At 40.3% G+C, this 22361-nt stretch overlaps 1 protein-coding gene across 3 annotated transcripts in view; it reads right to left on the minus strand.

Moving 5' to 3' along the window:
• Positions 1-22361, minus strand: part of GATB (glutamyl-tRNA amidotransferase subunit B) — a 74248-nt gene that overhangs the window by 46360 nt on the left and 5527 nt on the right. The window lies entirely within an intron of this gene.

Consider the following 22361-nt stretch of genomic DNA (forward strand, 5'->3'; position numbering starts at 1 on the left):
CAAATCCCACTCCCACTATGAATATACAGCTGCGTGACTGGAAGCCTCAGTTTCCTCATCTCTGAAACAGAGGTTTGATATCTGCCTTGCAGAGTGGATAAAGTAACAGCTAGAACCTCTACTCTATAGTAGGAATTCAATAGAGCTCATTCTCCCCACTCTACTTGGGGGAAATTTTTGAGGACATTGTGCTCGCTGATGAAACATATTTCTATTTTTTATTAGAATATTTATGATGTTCTTTAGTATATTTAGTATATTATTATTTCTATAGGGCTTTCCAGTTAAGCATTTTCACATCCACCATTTTATTTCACCCTAACAGCAACCCTGTAAAGAAGGAATTCGTAGTATTCCACTATTTCAGAAAAAGAAAAAACCAAGACCCAGAGAGACTGTAAGACTCGCCCAAATCACAGAGCTGGCAAACAGTCAAGCCAGCTCTAGAGTTCAGGCGCCTTTGCCTAAAGGGAGGCAAAGAGAATCCCTGGGGGTCGGGGACGGGCTCTCCGGCCTGGGACGATGAGTGTGTCGCCCTGACAGGCGTAACTTGTTGATCAAACACAGAGATTTTAAAAACAAATCTATACAACAAAATGTAAGAGGCATTTCTACTTATTGTAGTATACAACCCCCAAAAGAAATCCCAAACAGCAAAACTCCCTCCTGGTAACAACATCACATGCTTTTTAGGGAAGCCAGGTTACAAAATGGAGCCATCTTACAGCTTCTGTTCGGAGTTCTTCATTTTAGGCCGAATAATACTATCAGTTCTGCAGTAATAACGGTTTTCATGAGAAGATGTGTGTGTGTGTGGAACAGGATGCTCTAGTTATTGATGTTTTCACTTGCTAATGTTTGGCTTTTTACTGAACAGTTGTTACTGCAATACAAATATAGCTGGTGGAGAATGCTGCCAAACCCAAGCCTGATGACCCAGGTCAAGGCACACAAGGACACGAAGCTGGTGTCCTGGCCCTGAGCCCTGCTCTTCCTGGGCTGGGCTGCACCGTGGGCTGGCTTGTAAACTGCCTGACTCGCTGGTCTGTACCAGTTCTTGCTTTATCACTCCCACTGTTTCTCCAAACACCACTTTCTCTCTCATCTCTGTCCAATCTGCCCCTTTGGGGCCAACCTGCTTCCTCCTTCCAGGCATGAAGAGCACCTAGGTTTGTTTTGCTTGCTTATTTCTGAGCATGTATTGCTAATAAACTCCCGGTGCCTCGCACTGCGAGGGAGTGAAGAGTTGTGGGTGATCACAGCCTCTCACTGTGCCTATGAGCACATGAGTACACAGGCACTTGATAAACCATCAATTTCCAAAGAATAAGAATGCAGTAAAACACACAAACATTACAGCGATATTGAATATACTTTAATCTTTTTTTGATGATTTAGAAAGCTTGAAGCACCTCGGGGTCAGAATTATAAACATCAATCATCACCACACTACAGTTGCACAGAGGGGCTAGTAAATAGAGAGTGCCAGTTAAAAGAACGCCAAGAAAAAAGAATTTATTATGATCTTAGTCAAGCTGCTTATGACAGATGGAGGTCCAGGTCAGCATGTTCTGAGGACAGGATGCAGAAATGGAGAATTCAACTTGGCCTGCCTTTATTACAAAAAATTTCTTCAATATCTATAAACTACTAGGCTTTAGGGATACAGAAGTCAATAGGACTCTGTCACTGGCCTCAAAGAATCTGCAGTGAGGACAGGAACCTGCCAGGATCTCCACCATCTTTCTCAAGTTCATCTTCTGTACGAGGATGATGCTGGTAAAAACGCAAATCTTACAGCATTCTGTTGCCTAAAATCATTCCATGCCCCCAATATCCACGTGTCAAAGGCCAAGCCCTTACATGATCCAGCTTCTGCCCACATCTTCATTTCACATCCTATCACATCCCCCTACACACATACTGTCCCATTCTCCTGTACAAACCATGCTGATCCGTGACTTTCCCCATTCTTATTCCAATCAAAATCTACTGAGACGTCAACAAATCTGTGAAACTTTCCTTACTATTCTTCCTGTGTACCTCTCTGACCTTTTTCACACTTCCATTTGTGCTTGCATTACAGTGGATCGAATTTGTTTACATAGTACACTGTTTCACGAGGATGGGAATCATCTGTTCATCCTTGTATCCCTGGAGCCTAATACAGGTGCTCAATTAATATGTGTTGAACTGGAATGAGGAGGGAGGTGATGGATACCAATGGAAGGTTTCAGAGAGGCAGTGATGCCTGAGTCTCTTCTAAGGTGTCACCCACCACCTGCTGGCCTTCAAACTTGTTTCTGGAAATGCCCAGAAGCGATACCAATTATGTATGATGTGATCAAAGAGGTAGCTTGGAAACTCAAAAGACTAACTTGTCCTGAAAAAGCATTTTCTTTGCAATTAACAAAAGAGACTACAAAGGATCTCAGGGTCAGCCACAACAGCTTTCACGTGAAAGGAAAGCAATGCCCCTTGGAACTCACACAGCACACCCTTCTCAAGTGAGCTTTAGGAGCCTTCTCTCTGGGTTCAGTTATGATCAACAGCAAGTACTCACTGCACACTGCATCACGTCAGGAGGTGTGCAATGCACATCACATACATTTGCCATTTAATCCTCTCAGCAATCCTAGGGCAGATACTATGATGATCCTCATCTTACAGATAATGGAGGAAGCATAAAGATTAAGTAATTTGGCCAAGGTGACACATATAATAAGTGGGAGAGCCAGGAAGTCAGACCCCCAGAACCCAGGCTCTCAACTCCTATACTCAATCTTAAATCTTCAAAGAACAACGTTCGGTAGTGTTAGCTATCAAGGCTACTAACACCTGGCCATAACTCTGAGCGGCTACCCATCCAAATCCTACTGTAGGTAATTTAAGGCAGATATTGTTTCTAACATTTTCTTCTTGCCAGTTTCTACCTCTATAGGTTTGTTTTCAGATGTTGAGCTCCTAAAGGGCAAGCATTGTGATCTTTTAACTTGTAAAATACTCAACACACAGTCTCTGGCATGTGGAGGGCATGATAATAAGCAAACCTTATAGGTTTTCTCAAACATCCCCAATTAGCAGGGGACGTTTCATTGCTAGACTTCTGAAACCCTTAGACACTAGCATCCATGAAACAATTTCTTGAATAAGTGAAGAGGCTAATTCTTTTATTTAATCAGAAGATAAGAAAGGTGTGACTGGTAGAGGAAGGAGATGAGATAGTCAATAAATTTCATGACAAGTGGAGAGAGACTGGCTAGATCAGGGCCAGGAAAACGATACTGGCGTGGGGGGGGGGGGGCGAGGGGGCACGGGGAGGGGAATAGTGAATGGTTTTTCAAAAAAATCATTGGTTTGGTTTGTTTGTAAAACCAGAGTTGTGCTGCCACCATAACTTGTTTGGAACCTAAAACACATCCAGAGCATAAAGCAGCATAAACAGTCCAGAAATGTGCATGACACCTCCAAGGAGACACTGTGACCCCAATTTGAGGAACAGTCTTTTAGTTTTAAGATTTATTTAGCCTAACCAAACAAGAATTTCCTGATCTCTGAGTACAACAGGCCATCATTTAAGGACAACTCCCAACACATCCCCCACTATAAATCACCAAGTTCTACATATTCTAGTTTCTTAGTATATCTTGATTTTTCCCCTTCCCCAAATCTTCTGGTTTAATTCAGGCTTCTGTTCAAACATTGTCCCCCTCAGTCAAGACTTCTGCACTGACTGCCTGGCCAGGTTCTCTGCCTCCACCCCCATTCAGGAGGGACCTTTCTAAAGGATCAATCTGTTCATATAATTCCCCTGCTGAACATCTTCTTCACCGTTCCTCACCACCAAGAGGATAAAGTCCAAGTGCTTGGTGGAGTCTTCAGTGCCCTTTGTGCTTTAGCCTGGCTATCTTTCTAGCTTCCTCTTCCTCCACTGTGCCTAACCCAACAGATGCTCCTGCAGCCATGTGTGCGACTAGTGTCTGTACAAACTGCTGCTTCCACTGGTAATGCCCTTCTTCCTCATCCACTTGAGGAAGATCTGAGCACCTGGCAAGATTCTCAGATGTCAGTCCCACCACTACCCAAGTCTAGGTATTCCTTCTCAGCTCCCACGCTCTGGTAAAGCTGTCTCCCAACCAGAATGAGCTCCTTGAGGGCAGCTGAGTTGTTTTCTCTTATTCTTCTTTGCCCCATTACCTAAATGCAATAGCAAGCTGATGAAACATTAACTGAGGTAATGAATAATTTAACATTTCCTTTATCAACATCCAAAAGACTATAAGCTATGAAATAAAAGCAAATTTGTTCTATAAAATACATATGTCAGGAAAACGAAACCGCTCTTACCATGTAAAAGAGAACAATTTAATGCTGAGGCTTTATTACACAGATGATAGAAGAGCTGAGACATCAAAGAGGGCATGAATGAGGCAATTTAGGAGATTCCCCACAGCACGAAACCACTCCTGCCCCAGGGCTGGGAGATGGGAGGAAGCCTTAGCATTGCTGGAGCTGGAGTATGGGCTACCCAGAGAACGCTGGAAACATGGCAGACCTGTCTCCAAGTAGCTGGAGCCATGGACAAGACCCAGCCACTACCAGTGACGTTGCCAGAGAGGGAAGGAGAAATACCCTGTTGCTTCTTTCCTCCCACCTCCCGTCCTTCTGCAGAGCCTCCAGGTGGCTGAACCAGCCAGATGCCGGCTGATTGGGGCACGAGGAACTGCAGCCTGTAGGCGAGCCCCCTGCGGCGGAACATGGGAATGGTGAGGCGAGGATCTGAGGACACACAAGCCGTGACTGCACAGCAGATACATACTTTTATATTCACTTCTGTGACGTGACTAATTCTTTTGATAAATTGCTAATCAATAAAACGACACCACTCTCAAGTGTGTCCAATCAACATAAAACCAAAAATTCTGTGGACTCCTTTTTCACACACTGGGAGCCAAAAATTATGAAATGCTACTCATTTATAAGGAGCATTTCTGATAACTCAACTTGTCTCGGACTGAGCTCTAAGTCTACATTAACTATTAGGAAAGGGTTTGCTAAGCAAATTAACACAATGAAGAAAACTGCATAACTTACTTCAGTCAATAATAAAATATTCCCTAGGATTTTAGCACATTTATGTGAAATTCTACTAATTACAAATATATCTACTCACTAAAGTCAATCTCTGGGACCTATACCAGGAAATATTTTCTGATATACTTCAAAGGAATAAAACTGCATGTCTTTCAGAATAGCCTGTAATTCACACCATTTCTCTCCCCTTCCTACTTTACCCTCAACTGGTGAGCCCCTGTTGCTATGATACCTAAAGTTAGTCCAACGGGTATCAGTACCTCCATAAAAAACTGAGGCAACATCACAAGACTCTGAACTCACTGAAAACCCAGTTAGCAATCCCTCTGGAGCATTAAAACAAAGACTATAAAGGTGATGTTTTACAAAAAGCCCAAATGGCAATTATTCTGTGAAGCTAATGCTATACATGACAAATCCGATGATTAAGATATAGCATGGTAAATGCTTTAATTTATGGAGAGAAAGTAATTAAGATTTATTAAGTAAAAATAAGGCAGTAAAGTGGGCCTTTATCTTACTGCTAACCATAAATTTGTCTCAAAGCCTGAGTTCCCTCTGATTCGTATTCAAAGCAAAAGTTACCGCACAGATAAATTTTCATTATGGTAGAAAAAACGGTTCCCCCATTTCCTCACCCACACATCCCTTCTCACCATTGAGTTCCTTTATCATCACCCAAAACAAATACAAAAACTCCTGAGTTATGATAATTAAGCTTGCAAAAACCAGTCAGTTAGTTAAGAGAATTTTTCAAAGTGGAATTTTACCATTGAAAGTTACTAGCTTTATGCAGATATTAAATATTTATATGGATACACCCACATACATATATATATATTTTTTTTATCCTAAACATGAGTATTGCCCAGGGAAAGGGAAAAAGTGAATGCAACATTTTCTCTTTTGTTTAAATCCATCTTTCACAAAAACAGAAAAAATCAAATATCCATCTCACAGGAAACAACTCTTGTTCAAAAGAAGAAGGGTGTGGTCCAGCCATTTCAGCCATTCCTTAGTGCCAGTGCTCCTCTATTCCGAGCCCTCTGGAACCAATTTCACTCCCCAGGACCGGTCAGGATTAAGGACAGGGATATTTCCTTGATCCAAAGTGTCAGAAGGCCCATTCTCCTCATCTGGGATTCCATTCTCCTCCTGCCTCTGTCTAACTGGCAAGGTCAGGTGGCCTAGAGCCGGTGCCCACAGTCATCACCAGATAGGGCTGGAAAGCAGCCAGCATGGCCTTAGGCACTGGAGCAATCTCTCTTTCTCTTCTACGGACCACTGGAATACTAAGATCTGACCTTCACCTCTGGGCTTGTAGAAGAAGGAAGGAAAAGCTCTGGGCCTGGCAGCTCTAGGCCTGCCTCTAGCCTAGATTAAGAGTTCACTCATGACAGCTTGTGTGCTGGATTTCACTTTGGAGTTGCAGGCCAATGGCCCAACTACTACAGTGTTCATTTGAGGAGTCTCCTACTTGGCCACTTAGCCAAGTCAGACAGGAAGTTTTGAGAGTGATTCGTAGCCAGCAAAACACAAGATTGGGTGTGCAGGTTAACAGATCTCTATTTCTCTTTCCCACAACATTCCCAACAGTTACTAATTTGGCATTACTCATTGGCAATTAATCTGATCTCAATTAATCTGACAGACTTACTAATTGACAAACTGGGGCAAAACTGAGTCAGAAGGACCTGAGTCTAAATCTCACTCCCACTACTTATTAGCTGTGTGACCTTGCACAAATTACCTAACCTCTCTTGGCCTCAGTTTCCTTATCTGTTAGGGAAAAATAGTTATTTTGCAAGATTGTTCTGTGAATTAAATAAAATGACTCAAGAAGTGGCAGATATTTGGTAAATACTAGTTTCAGAATGAAAGTGTTGTTAAATGCAAAATGCCCATCTCAACTGAATCTTTCCTACGCAAGCTTTTCCGGGAGGCAAGGAAATCTAATCAGAAAAGGTCTAAGCAGCTCCACGGATCCATTAGTCTGGATTTATAATCCAAAGTAAGGCACAACAGATGCTGAAATTATGTATTATGTCAACATAATATTTCCCCCTTAAATGATAACCAACACCTTTTGTGATAATTAGCGTGTTACCTCCAGTGGAATAGAGCCCATATTTCTTATTGTCTCAGGAAGCTTATATTACCTCATTTTCTCTGTTTTATAGTGAAGCAAAATTTTCCTGGGTGACATTGTATGCTTGTCTGTAGCTGGAAAAAGCTTCCATTCTCAAGTGAAAGAAACTACCTTTCAACAAGTTGAACAGCTATAAAATAGTTAATTGAGCCAATTTTGGAAAAAGGAGTCCATCCCATTGTTGCCCACCACGCATCTGTGACTTTTTGTCTTCTAAAATAGTAGCTACTTTCGAAATTCAAAGAGAGTCTGTGGAGAAGAGATGTATGAAGGCATGGAGTAGACATGGGAATCAAGTAAAAAGACAAATCATTATTCTTTTCGAACAAAACTTTGGGATAGGACCAGTATCTTTAATGGAGAAAGATTTTCTCCATTTTAACTCAGAATATTTGTCTTTCTCTTGTTTATAACTTTTAAGAAAAGCATATTAATATTAAAAAAACTAAAACATACAAACCCGTTCGTTTTAGATTTCCCTCATGCTGAAACTGCCAAGTCTTTTCTAATCTATCCTAAAATTTACCCAGAAGACTCTATACCTGGAGAGATTCAATGGAAGGACAAACTATTTCACATTACTGAAACCTCAAGAGTAATCAGTTAGTGATAAGAAACTTTAATTTCATGAGTGATAAGCTCTAATGATCCAGAATGAGATCTATTTTCATCTTTAAACAGAAGAAGAGTATTGAGTTGAAAGATTTGACTATTGCTAGAAAACGAACAACTGGCTTGAACCAACTGAACTCTAAGAAATGCTGGCTAGGTATTTGCTATTAGTATGGACAGGGAATTTGATAGAACAAGGCCTGTGAATATCAAAAGCAAATTCATAGAGATATATGCCATTCTATCCAAAGTGCAGCTGCTATGTTCATCAGTCCCAGGAACGTCCTGAGGAGTGAGCATTTGGAAGAGTCTATCAGGACACAGATTTTTAGAAAGAAAAAACTATCTTTAATTTTATACATCCAAGAGGAACACAGCATCGTGTTAGAGGCTTCATAGCAAGCCATGAAATCATGGAGGTTAAGAGGAAAAAGAAAAAAGCCAAACTTTCACAGGGTAAAACCCCCTATTACCTTAATTATGTTTGCTTCAAGAGTAGATAACAAGATAAAATAGAGAGCCTGGACCTTAAAAAATGTCATGGGGCCAGCCCCATGGCCTAGTGCTTAAGTTTGGCATGCTACACTTCAGCAGCCTGGGTTCAACTCCCAGGCACAGAACCACACCACTCCTTGGTGTCCATGCTGTGGCAGCAACCCTCATACAAAATAGAGGAAGACGGGCATGGCTGTTAGCTCAGGGTGAATCTTCCCCCACAACAACAAAAATGTCATGTCATGAAAGGAAAGGAAAGGAGGGAAAGTAGGAAGGAAAGAGAGAGAGAGAGGAAGAGAGAGAGGGAAAATAGAGAGAAAGAAAGGGAGAGGAAAGGAAAAGGAAAAAGAAAAAAAAATGAGACCAAAGAGACATGACAACTAAATGCAATGTGTGATCTTTGGATCCCAGATTTGGGAGAAGAAAATAAAAGACAATACTGAGACAATGTGGAAATTTGAGTATGAACTGTGTCTTAGATAAGAGCATCGTATCAGTGTTAGCTTTCGTGAGTATGATATTACGCAGCAATCGGATATGAGAATGTTTCCGTTCCTAGGATTCTGATGCTGAAATATTTAGGGAAGAACTGCCACGACGTCTGCAACTTATTCTCAAATGGCTCATCCAAAGGAAAAAAACAATCTAGGTGCAGGACAGATGTTCATTGTACTATTCTTTCAACTTTTCTGTAAGTTTGAATTTTTTCAAAATAAAAAGTGTCAGAGAGGGAGAAAGAAGTTGATAATTCTACCCGAGATCAAAGTGAGATGTTATAAGCCTTAAGGGGGAAAGAGAGCCTAGAGGAGGCCAGAGCTATTTAAACTGATGGTAACTCGTAAACCATACATGTGTATCAGAAGCTTCCATTCACTGTTGCTGAAAATCAGTTATAGAAAAGAAAATATCCTAGATACTATAGCTATCTAAAACTTTCCTATGCCATAATTAAGTGATGGAACATATTAAGGTCCTTGTGTAGGTAATGAAGTGTGGTGCAATCTTTCTAGCAATGTGAAAAATCTGTTAGCAGGGAATTCTGCACTAACTATATATAAGTATATAAATAGTGCATATAGACAACATACATATAATCAAGAACATGAAAGGAAGATTTGTTCTTTTACCTGGTAGGAAAATAATTTTCCCCAATTATATCTTTTCTAGTCGAAAATACTTTTAGCCTCCCCCAAAGTTGTACATGTATCTCATTTTCTGATAATGCTTCCATTCTGTTGCCTCACTATGTAAACGTATATGTAATTTCTCAATTTGTGCTTCTCTGAAGGACATCTATGATTGAGAACTTCATATTAAACATTACTCATGCTGTTGTGATATGCACCATTTTAAGTTATTTCAGGTGAGTGTTACACAAGTAACACTCCCTGCTCAACCCTACTGGCCACAATGAAATGGAATTGTCTGTATGTATATTTTAACGATGCAAAGTTAAGAACATGAGCATCATAATAATACCAAATAACATTTACAGGCCACTTGAGAGTTTATGAACTGCTTTCATTATACATTAACTTCTCTGCATACATGTAAAAATGGAAGAGAATAACAAATACGGTGAATAAGATGGTTAGCTGGTTGTGATAAGCAGACAAAGGCTACGAGTGACTATAGGCATCTTAAATGTTTACAACCGGCAATAGAGGAAGATTCCCTGTTAGGTTTGTCAGAAATGAACAATTAGCAAACACTGCAGAAGCGAAGGCTGTTTGGTGCTTCATGCTAAGAATCAGAAGCAGACAATTTTCACTTCTATTTTTAACCAGGCTCCTGACCTCCCTGTGTCCTTGGGCAAGTCACTAAGGCCCTCAGTTTCTTCTCCTATCAACTGGGGTTGGAGCCCCTGATCTTGCTCACTGGGATGGCCTAGGAGTTGGTGAACATCACTGAAAATTGAAGACACTATTGACAATCACATGTTACTGCCTGTCTGCATCTCCTAAGAAAGCTGCAGAGCATGACAAAGGCCCTTGATTGATGACACCTCTTGCTTTTATACTTGTAAAAGTAGATTCATGCATCAAAATTCGAAACAGAATACTTTTAAGGCTCCTGGGAACACTAACGTTTTTTGATTCCCACTTATACTCCCTGTCCCAGCTCCAGGCCTTATTACATGGATACAACGAGCGGTGGAAGGCTGGCAAAGATGAAGGCTCGCTAGCAAGAACCCTCTGCCACGAGGAACAGGATGCTCTTCAGAGGAGCCCAGCCTGACTACACTAACTGTGCCAATATCACCAAGCCCACACTTGTCATATCTGGGATGCCAATGGCAAAATGACTTCCTAATTTTGCCAAGATTTTAAAAAGAGCTAAGGAAAAAAATTCCCCAGATGCTGCAGTGTAGAGAACAGCCAACTCCTCCACCCATACTAAATGTGAAGCTGAAAATACACATAAAAATGACCAAGTAAGAAAGGCTCTTCTAAGGCTCAATGGCCTTAGATGACAAGGGTACATACTTGTGGTGTGGAGACAGAATTCCACAGAAGCCACCCAAAAAGAGTATCTCACATCTACTCCCAGACACAATGAAGATACAGTAAAACTGGCCTATGCTTTCGAGGGCAGAACTGGGCATCGTCTATTCTCCTGCCTCCATGTTTCCTTGTGGCTGGATTTTGCTCTCTACCCTATATTCTTTTGTCCCCCAAAAAGTAGTGAGTTTTCTGACTAGTGACTTTGGGAAAAGGAATCCAGCACATGTGGGTGGGTCCCTTTGGGCTCAGCATTTTTATTATAGCCATCCAATATAAATCACCCGAAAAAAGCCCATATGAGCTCTTTCTGATTGGCATGCACACAGGGATGGTATATTCTGGTCTACATTGGCCACATGACAAGCTTTCTGCAAGTGGAAGGCCTACAATTTTGGGGAGTTGAGTTCAACTTAGGCAGCAATTACTAGAAGTGATTTGGCTATATATCAAGTTGCATTTTTGAATCAAGCTATTATTGGTAATAAAGCTGGTATGTTCATCTCCATCTTCTGACTTCTATGCTGATTTCTCAATTGGTTCTGACTCAAGAGCGGGATGGAGTATTATTTTTATTTACTCTCTAAAACCACAGAATATCTTCCTGGAAACTATTTTCTAGTACTCATAAAACCAATCTAGAAACCCCTACAGCATTACCAATGACTCCACAAAGCAGAAGAAACCCAAGAGGGCCAGCTGCCATAGCAGGACATGCATTTCCTACGAGGGAAGAGCTTTCACAGGTCTGCAATTTTTTAAGTTCTGGAACTGTCCGTGGAAGAAAAATGAATGGTACCCAGCTGCATGATTTCAGGCTGCATTTTTATTATAGGCTTCTAGTATAAATCACTAGAACAAAGCCTGTATGAGCTGCCTGAATGTCAGAGACAAAAATAGTGTCACAGAACACTGTTAGGTAATTTTTTTAACTACTATATATTTATATCAACAAAAGACCCCTAGGCTTTCATACTCCTGGGCATCTTTGGTAATTTGTTTACATTTTATTTTCTACACATTCCCACCTCACTTGCTAGTATTACAGACTTTTGGGTGCAGCAGTGTACCAAATTCATTCTACACAGTTACGAGTTGTAAGTACAGCACTGTCTTTGCTAACAAGGGCTCGTTGTTATTGTGCTCAATCTCTCATCCAAGCACACACTTTGAGGAGAAAACAAACCTGCATAAGGGGACGTAGAAATGGAAGAAAAGCCCTTTCCAAACACAATACTGAAGGTTTCCTGCTCAAGAATGAATCTCTAGGGAGATGAGTGTGCTGCCTGGAGACGTTCCCTTACCAGGAAAGGAGCACATGACCGGCTCAGGGAGATGCTTGAGAGTCACCTGGCCAGATGAGGCCCCTCAGGTCCCCCAAGGCTGGATGGAGGGGAAAACAAACCCTCAGTTTCTTCGTGGGTTCTTCCCACCAGAGCTAGCTGCTCCTCTCAATTCTATCATACTGCTTTTTGTTAGTCCTTGGGAGGAATGAGATGGCATCATCATTTCCACACAAAGGTGAAGGGAATGATTCATTAAGGATAAAATTTTTTTTGGAAAATAATAACCTTAAAAAGCAATGAGTGAGAGTGTGCATCCTTGAATAATTAGAGGTAATTTGGAAAGAGCTCAATCACTTCATCTGTGTCTGTGACAAGAGGACAAATAAGATGAGCTGGGATGTGCACAGATCTCAGTCACAAGTGGTGTGAAGAACTGCAAGACACACAGAACAATGCAGAAGAACTGCAATCAGAAGGGAGGGATATCTTGGTAGTAGAGGAAAGGAAGCCAGGGAGAGGTGTAAAGATGCCTTTCCTGCCCCATTCTGAGTCTCTGAGTCACCCACATTCACAGCCTTGGCCACAGCCCCAGCTACATGGTCAAACCTTCTGTTCCCTCCTGAAAGGTTTCAATCTTGGTAAAAGCTTAGTCCACATGTGGGGTTAAAACAAAACAAAAAAGTCTGCCCTAAGAATTGACTGTCACAAGTCTGCTCTCAGGCAGGCCTGGGGTTCAAATTTACTAACTCTGTGGTCTAGGAACCCCCAAACTAAGAGATAAATGTGAAAAATGGCCCTGGCTTAGATCTGGGGCATCTGGGAAAGGCCAATGAAAAGGCCCTTTGGAAAGACTTGCTGTCAACCCAGCCACAAGATTCCCACTAATAAAGCCCTGTCAAACATGATTTCACAATCCAAAATTACAAAATACACAGATCATCTACCATTAGCCAGAATCAGCAGGCACACAAACAGCAGAACAAGACGGCCCAAGAACTTCAGGTAATGGGATTATTGAACACAGACTATAAAATAAGTAGATTTAAAATTACTAAAGAGTGATGGATTGCAATTAGTCTTTGGGTGGTGAACATGATGTAATCTACACAAGAATCAAAATATAATGACATACACCTGAAATTTATATAATGTTATAAACCAACCTTACTGCAATAAAAGAAAATAAAATTACTACAGAAATAAAGAACCAAATACATAAAAAAGGAACACGATATTTTCAAAAAGTCAAGAGAGATTTAAAAGAGAAAAACAGACTTTCTATAAATGAAAGATATTTTCAATGAAGTAAAAAAACTCAGTGGATACGTTAAAGAGTAGAGTAGACATAACAAAGAGAGAATTAGTGAAAGGGAAGAGAGTGTAGAGAAAATTTCCCAGAATGAAGCATAGAGAAAAGATCCTAAAAGAATTTTCTATTATAACCCTTATTTGCATGGTGATATGTACAGCTAAGAGCTGCCCACAGTCAGGGCTACTCTCTTAATAGTGGGTGTGGGGAAATCCAGTGCCTGGGGCACTGAATTGTTGGCTAATTAGGTTAGATTTCTTTTATCCATTTTTTTTCTTCTGAATCATCACAGTTCCTCTTTTCTCTCTCCCTAGATTTAGATCTCTCACCTAGTACACATTGTAATTAACAGCACATACAATCAATGTCAATGCTGATTAATCAATGACTGTGTAAAAGCAGGTGGACGTACATCTATAAACACATTACATTTACATCTCTTAATGGTATTCATGTTTTGAAGTATATAATACCCGCACAATAATGGCGCCTACAAAACTCAGACTTCTAGCAACTCCAATTATGGTGGAACAAAGACTGGAAGCTGAACATTAAACTGAGATTAGAAACAAGAGTTCTAATCTGACTGAGACATTAAGTAATTGTGTGACTGTGGGCAAGTCACAACAGCAGTTCTCTCATCTGTAAACTAAAAGGACTACATTGATTTCCAGGATCTCTCCCTACTCTATTCCCATATTGCTTATAACTTCAAGAAGCTAACCAGCTTCACACCATCCAGGTACTTCATTTCATAGGATAGGTCCCTACTCAGAGCCCTGTTGTTACTTACATTAACAAATTTGATAATCTGGCTCTCTGGGCTAGAGCAGATCAGAACTAGTAATTGGGAAGTGGAAAATGAGCAAGAAGGGGTTCCTAGAGTGAAATATACTGACAGTAGTTTAAAAAAGGAGGTGAGGGGTAGATGACTGTAATAATAAGGAAAAAGATTATAATATGAAACCTGAAAAGAATGGCTATCATTAGCCATTTACTGTAAATTAGATAGTTTTACACACCTCAATAGCCCTCTAAGGCACCATTATATTACAACACTGAGCAACAACTGATGTTGCTGATAACCTTGAATAATCAAGAAAAGGTTAGCTTATGTTCAATATACTCTATTTAAAAGCAAGAAAGTATAAAATGCATTTTAGAAAGATTCCCACAAAGAGGTTAAAAAATATCAAAAGGGTTTTAGACACCTGGAAAATTCTTTCATATGGACTCATGTATGTGCATGTAAGTGTATGTAATTATATAGAGAAATATTTATTAAGGGTGTTCTATACATGTTTTATGCAAGGTACTGTCAAATGGCCCAAGAAAGATCCATGAACTGCTTTTTAGAACCATATAATCAAACACAGAAACCCCTATAAACAACATTCATAAAAGGATAATCAATCAACTGTGTGAAACAAATATATATTGATATAAAGTAGAAGCTCAACTATTAATACAGTCATGTGTTTCTTAACAATGGGGATCCGTTCTGAGAAATGCATCGATTTCGTCATTGCGCAAACATCATAGAGTGTGTACTTTCACAAACCTGGATGGTATAGCCTACTACACACCTAGGCTACATGGTACTAATCTTATGGGACCACTAACGTACACTCGGTTCATCATTGATCGAAACATCATTACGTTTTTGCGTGACTGACTAGTTAGATTTCATGTGGGGTATATTCCATGTAAGACTGGCAGAGAGGTGGGGGAAGTGAAAATGGTTGTGAAGAGGGGGCAGTCAAGAATCCACTGAAAGCTGGAAAAAGATCCGTGGCAGGAAAGAAGTCAAATGCTTTCCACATCTGGGGAGGTGAGATCATGCTGCCTAGTGAACATGAAAGTCCATCATCGTCATGAGTCATCTGAGTTCATGGGAGACATTCAGTTAATGACATCATAAGGCAAGTTTGGACCATCAGAAGAGCTTAGGAGCTGAATGGGAACCTTTCCACATTTGTGTATATGAGCTCACAGACACATCTCTTTTATAGGGGCAAGGGTCTGGGGCAACACAATTCACTCCTGGAGCACCCCCACTCTGCAAAGGGATGAAGGAAAACTAGAGAAGCGACTTGGAGAGTAACTGGCAAGATTAAAGTCTGAGAACACAATGTAATTATAAGTTCTACAGATTACATTAAAGCAAATCATTGAAATGGAAAAAAATTTTAATAGAAAACTGCGACATTTTGTCTTCTTAGTCAAAAAAACCAAACATCATCTAAGTGTGAATGGACAGAGAGGTAAATATAGATCTGATTATAAATGTATGCATTTAAATACTTTTCCCTAATGCTGTTTCCTTGATTTTCTATTTCATTTAGAAGTTTTGAGTTAAAAACAACTTTTATAATTACATTTAGAATGAAGGGTCAGGAAAGTGCTGCAGCCTACTGCTCTCTAGAGCTAGTCAAGTATTCCAAAATCTAGTAGGTCCTTCAAAACAAAAGTTATTACCAATATCTGCTATGTTCAGAGAGCTAGAATATTACAGATTTACCTAGCTTTAAATAAATCTATCATATGAAATTTAAAAAATAACTTAATCTCAAAATTCTTCACAAAAGCAGTCACATTATCATTTCTTTAAGGGGCAAGATCCCTTATGGTGCAATCTGCATACATGTTCAAGAATGAATCTCCAGCATAAAGCATGACATATGCACTGTTTGTTGGTTCCCAGAGGGCAGGCCTCACATCAGATTTATTCACATTATATTTTTCCCCCTCTTCATTCTCCTTCTTCTTGCTAATAGTAGTACATACTTGTACGAACAAAGAAACGTTTTGGAAAATATAGTGAACAACGTTCCAGTTCCAGTTTTCATTCCACAGCTGCCAGGGCCAATTCCAAACATCTTTGATATGGAAAGCCCCAAATGCTTTTTTAGACAGGCCAATCCTGAGAAAAGAGGAGAATACTCTTGCAGACATGTGTGGAAAACAGCTTTTATACCCCTATCCCCAGTTCTGGAAACAAGAGACATTCATAGTTACTACAGGGTTCTGTGTTATGTACAGATAAGAGCTTTCAGACAAGCAAAATGAGAGCAGAGTCACTAGTTTCTAATTAATTTAATTGTGGTGCAGCCTGATTATCACGAGGAGTTAGCTACAGCCCACAGCTGAGGAACCTACCACCCTCAGCAGAGGCAACAATGTTCTCTTCACTTTCGTCTGCATTTCTGGAGGGGGCCAAGCATTTCAAATAACAGAATGAGTGTGTCATGTGCAAGCAAGTAGGTTTGCACAGGCATAAATTTCAAACATAGTTGATGCCTGGCTGACACCTCCCTATTACTGGAAACATTAGCAAATTATGAAACAAACAAACTTGTAAATCCCATGACAGTTTATCAAATATATTTTCTTTCCTATTTTTCTTCTCATTTCCATCTCATATACAAAGCATTACAAGTAGAGAAATTGGAATGACATTGATAAATAGGAAATAACTAACTCTAAGCAAATAACCTAAAATTCTATAAGTCTGCAGAGAAATAATTATTTAATAAATTAAAGAAGATTCTGTACCAGAGTAAGAGGTTTTACTAGGTTAAAGTAATGAGTGAGGCTGAATCCCTGCTAATAAAAACAAAGAACGCTGTCCTTGGTTTAGCTGTAATCCTGCCTATAAGCAGGAAAATGGGCTGAATGACCTTTTCAGTCTGAAGATTTATGATGGGATTCCATATAACTCCAAAACTAAGGGTAAAATAAAAAGATAAAACACCTGTGGTCCTAACAAACATTCAGAAGAAGGGTTACTCAACAGAATCAGGTGGGGGCTTGTAACCATTGGTCAAGATAGCAGCCTAAGTGATACAGAGCTGGTAGTACAGACATGCTGGGGGTGGTGGTGAGGGGGTGATATAAATATCCATACAGACAGATATTTATATATACATGTAAATTTATAGATACACACACACAGAGGCAAGCTCAAGTGCAAAAAAGGAAATCTCCTGGGGCCCACAGCAGTAGTGAGAGTTTAAAGCCATGTATCACCCTGGGGTAGGAGTATGAACTTGGAAGCCGTCTGCTGGGTTTCATTCCGGCTTCTCCACTTACTTTCCAATTGGGATAATGATGGGAACTGCCTCATAGAGTTGTTACAAGGTTAAAATAAGTTAATACATATATGAAAGCACCTGGAACAGTGCCTGCTGCACAACAAGCACTCAGTAACTGTTAGTTGATTTTACTGTCGTTAACCAGTTTGAAGAGACACCAGATGTTGGTGATTTAAAGCACCTCAGGAGTGAAAGTCAAGGCTGTGAAGCACTGTGGTAAGGAGCTGGGAGCCACAAAATCCTGGTTCAGTCAGAAAATGTACCACCAAATGGAGGAGTTGATAAGGAGGAGGCCACCCACGTCAGGCCATGAGTGAAAAGAGAGTCTTGAGAAATCAGAGCCCCTCGCCCTGTACCTGGCTTGGGTGTGGTGTGTGCGTGTTGGCACTATCCAAGCTATGTGACAGTCGGGGGCTGAGAAATTAACACAGACACTGTTCGTTCAATAAAGCCCAAAGGGCCCCGGCAGAGGGCACCATGAATTCATCCCACAGGGATACTTCCACAGTCCAGGCTAGAGTCTTCAAGTGGAAAAATCACACTCAGTACTGAGCAGAATAAATAAAAACAAATCCATACCTGGACATATCCTGGCTAAAGCTATCAGAGAGAAAAAAACCAGATTAACTACAACGGACACAGACTTCTCATCAGCAGTAATAGATGCTGAGGACAATAGAATCATGTCTTCAAAGTGCCGAGGGGAAATAACTGTCAACTTAGAATTCTCTACTATCATTCAAGAGCTAGGGAGAAACAGAAATGATTGGAGGCACAGAAAAACTAAGAGAGAGCATCACCCACAGACCCAAAATGCAAGACGGACTAACACAGACAGGAAAGAGCACCAAAAAGGAGAGAGCCAGATGTAAGAAAACAGTGTTTGCTGGAAAAGGGAAAAAAATCAGATGGGAGCTTCCTCAGCCTTCCACAACCCCACCTAAAAAGTTGCCTGCGCCCAAGGGCAGAGAGGCACATGTTCCCTGAGGTTACAGTGGGAGAGCTGTCTTTCTCCCCCTGTTCTCAGGACACTTCCTGCTTTCTCAGGAACCCGGTTCCAGCAATAATTTTCTCTCCCCTATATGTTACTCCTTTAAACCTAACGTTCAATTGTTTAACAAAATGTTACAGGCATGCATTTTGAAATAATTAATAATGAGAAGCAGCAGCAGCAGTTCCCGCCACCCTCCCCCACCAGTCCTGGTCCCTGATAGCAACCACCTTCAGATTTTGAGTTGTCTGGTATTTATCTTCCTATTTTTAAATAATATGCCATGCCAGGGGACCTTTGGAAAATTCAGCATCTGCTGGTCAAGGCTCTTGGCCATTTGCCATGTGACAATCCTTCCTTAATCTGGGAAAAAGACAGCCTTGACAAACTGTCCCAATGACACAGTGTTCTTGTTTTTAGAACATGGAGCCACAGAGTGGCCTATCCCATTCTCAAGAGAAAATCTATATAAGTTACAAGGTGAGATATATTGTAATACTTTTACACCTCAATCTGTCTCACAAGAATTTACCCATGATTGCTACTTTATAATATTTCTCTTCTAGAACCAAATATGCTGCCCCCAAGGGCAACATTAAAGTACAAAAAGTCAAGTTGGTAAGCAGGTAGGTCACTTCACCCGAGGGGAAGCAGGGACTCCCACCACATAAAGGGCTTGAGTGTGAATGATGAACATGGATGAGCCTATTTTCCCTAAGATCAGGGTAAGGGTAAGAGTTATAGGTGGAGGATTAGTGGGAGTCTGTCACTGTTTGGACTCTGGGAGCAAAAAAGAAAGAAATTTCACCAACAGAAGGCTGAGAAACCAGCAGAGGTAATATCTGAATATTACTTAATATTATCTTTATATAAAATTTTTAAAAATTTTGTTGAAAACCCTTTTGATTAATAATCTGTCTCTTGGGAGCTCTAATTTTTCACTCATTGCCTCATGTAAAAAAATAAAAAACAAAAAGAAATAATAACGCCAAAACCCAAAAACTAATCAACCAACTTGGGGCCTGAAAAGGAGAGAGGCCTACCCTAATCTGCGGCCAAAAATGTTCCTAAAGCATGTTCTTACATTACTTTCTTATTGCTTTATCAATTTAGAACAAGACTTGCAATTATCGTAGATAAGCACTTAGTTCTTTTATTTCCCAATATCCCAGTTATACCACAGCTTTTGTTAAATCAGTAGTTGGTGCTTCTATTATTATTATTATGTAAATATGTTTCTCTGCTGAGCTAAGTACACTATGATTACATTTCCTTTCTTGAACATTTTGTTTTTCCTGGAGTTGAGATTTTTTTTTTTTATTGAGTTAATGATAGGTTACAATCCTGTGAAATTTCAGTTGTACATTAATGTTTGTCATTCGTATTGTAGGTGCACCCCTTCACCCTTTGTGCCCACCCCCACCCCACCTTTCCCCTGGTAGCCACTAATCTGTTCTCTTTGTCCACATTTTTAAATTCAAGAGGTCTTTCATTTTATTACTTGCTTCATTTTTTACTACCTATTGCTTATTATTCTCAAAGACTCCAGCTTATATATAAAATCTCTTTCCGACACAAACATTATATATGTTATTCCCGCCCCACCTCAGCTTTTCCCTTGAAAGCTCTCTGTTCTGGAGTCATCCCTCCTCCTCTCCATCAGCCCTCTGGGCTTGTTGCAGAGCTGGCAATCTGGTACCTCTCCATTACTCCAACAGGTTCCCGTGATAATGAAAGGACAATTTTTTGAGAACCTGCCTGTCAGAAAATATTATAATTCTACTGTCATACTTGATTTACAGTGCAGGGTGCAGAATTCTAGGTTGGAGTGATTTTTTTTTTCCCTAAGATTTTTTTAAGGCACTGTTCCATTCTCTTCTAGCCTTCAGTGCTGCTCTTAAGTCCAATGCCTTTCTGATTCCCAGTCCTTTGCAAGTGATTTTTCTTTTCTTCTAAGTTCTAGCATCGTATCTTTATCCCTGGCATTTCTACACCTCATGATGATGTGCCTGCATGTGAGACTATTTTTACTCCTCGCACGGGGTTGTTGGCAGGCCCTTCCCTTTCAGAGACTTGTGACCTTCAGTTCTGGGAAATCAATCCGTGTTATTTGTTTGATAGTTTCCTCTTACCTATTTTCTCTCTTCTGGAACTCCTATGAACCAGATGTTGGACATCCTGGATTGATTCTCTAATTTTCTTACTTTTTACCTATTGTCTAATTGATAGTATGTGTGTTATACTTTCTGGAAGATTTTCTTGACTTTATCTTTCTCTCTTTTTTTTTGCCATCATAACTTTAATTTCTAAGAGCTTTTTGTTCTGATTATTTATTTTTAAAAAGCAGTATCATGTTGTTTCAAGGATGCAGCTACTTCTCTTATCTCTCTGAGAAGATTTATAAAAGCTTTTAATTTTAAAAGTATTCTTTTACCCTGTGCCTTATATGTTGCCTCTTATTTCTTTTAGTTTCTTTTTATTTTGGGCTCTGTGCATTATGGTGAAGAATTTCCTCAAATGTCTGGTGATTTTTTGGCAGTCAATTTATATTTTATTTTATTATTGTTACTTTTTATTTTTATTTTTTAACAACAAATTTTTTTTCTTTTGTTGCAGGGAAAGTTTCGCCCTGAGCTAACATCTGTTGCCAATCTTCCTCTTCTTTTTTCCCTCCCCAAAGGCCCAGTACATGGTTGTATATGATAGTCATAAGTTGTTCTAGTTCTTCTATGTGAGCCGCTGCCACAGCATGGCTACTGACAGATGGGTGGTGTGGTTCTGCAACTGGGAAGTGAACCCAGACTCCTGAAGCAGTGAGCTCTGAACTTTAACCACAGGGCTATCAGGATTGGCTCCAATTTACATTTTACAGTAAGGTATTAAGATGCTGATTAAAAGTTCTATGTAAACATCCAGGACTTGTTGGCTTAGTGGCCTTCAACGTGGCCAGGTAGCTTTTTTATTGTGAGACACGCCACCCCCCCCAACCCATATCAATACCTGAAGCTCTTCCCTCTAGGGACATATATTTTCCAAATAAGTTCCTGCAGATTCCTGCTTGGGGGAGGGGAGAAAGAAGAGAGATGGCCATACCAGGTCCCCTGAGCTCCTCAAACAGTGCAGAGAAAATGACTGGGCGGACCCTGGAGTTCCGAGTGCAGGCATTGTCTGACACCAGTGCCTTCTGCTCTGCCTGGAGTCCCCAAGGGGAGTATATCATCAGCTGAATTTCTCTAAACTATAGATTCCTGTGGGGGTGGAGCAGCTGCAGAAGGTCAGCGAGAAGACCTTAGGTCTAACTGCTCTGTAGCCAGACTCTGAAGTAATTCCTTTGTTTTCCCCTCTCCCTGGCCTTCCACAATACCGACGATCCCACATCCCGACCCTTTCTGAGGTTTTGTAAGGCACATCATCTCATTTCTCTCTAGTGTCTCTTTCTGCAGGCTTTCTGTGCCTCTCTTGGGTTACAGTTAACTCCTGTTTGCCAAGTCAGGCAACTGCCATCCACCATCTCTCACGCACTCTGGTCTCCTCTCCCATTGTCTTGCAGATTTATAACTTTTAAATTCTTTTACTGTCATTTCAGTGGGTTTCTTTGGGGTAGGGAGAGAGACAGATTAAAATATATATATTCAACTTGCCATATTAATCAAAAGCCTCTTTAACTGCCCTTTCTTCCTTGGCTCCTTCTTATCAGCATGCAAAAAAAAATTTATTTTATTGCAGTAAAAACACAACGTGAGATCTACCCTCTTAACATATTTTAAAGCGTACATTATTGCTGACTATAATTCATCACCATTTAAACATTTTCAAGTGTCCTCAATATT

This window comes from Equus quagga, chromosome 3 (assembly GCF_021613505.1).
Source record: "Equus quagga isolate Etosha38 chromosome 3, UCLA_HA_Equagga_1.0, whole genome shotgun sequence".
Taxonomy (NCBI): domain Eukaryota; kingdom Metazoa; phylum Chordata; class Mammalia; order Perissodactyla; family Equidae; genus Equus; species Equus quagga.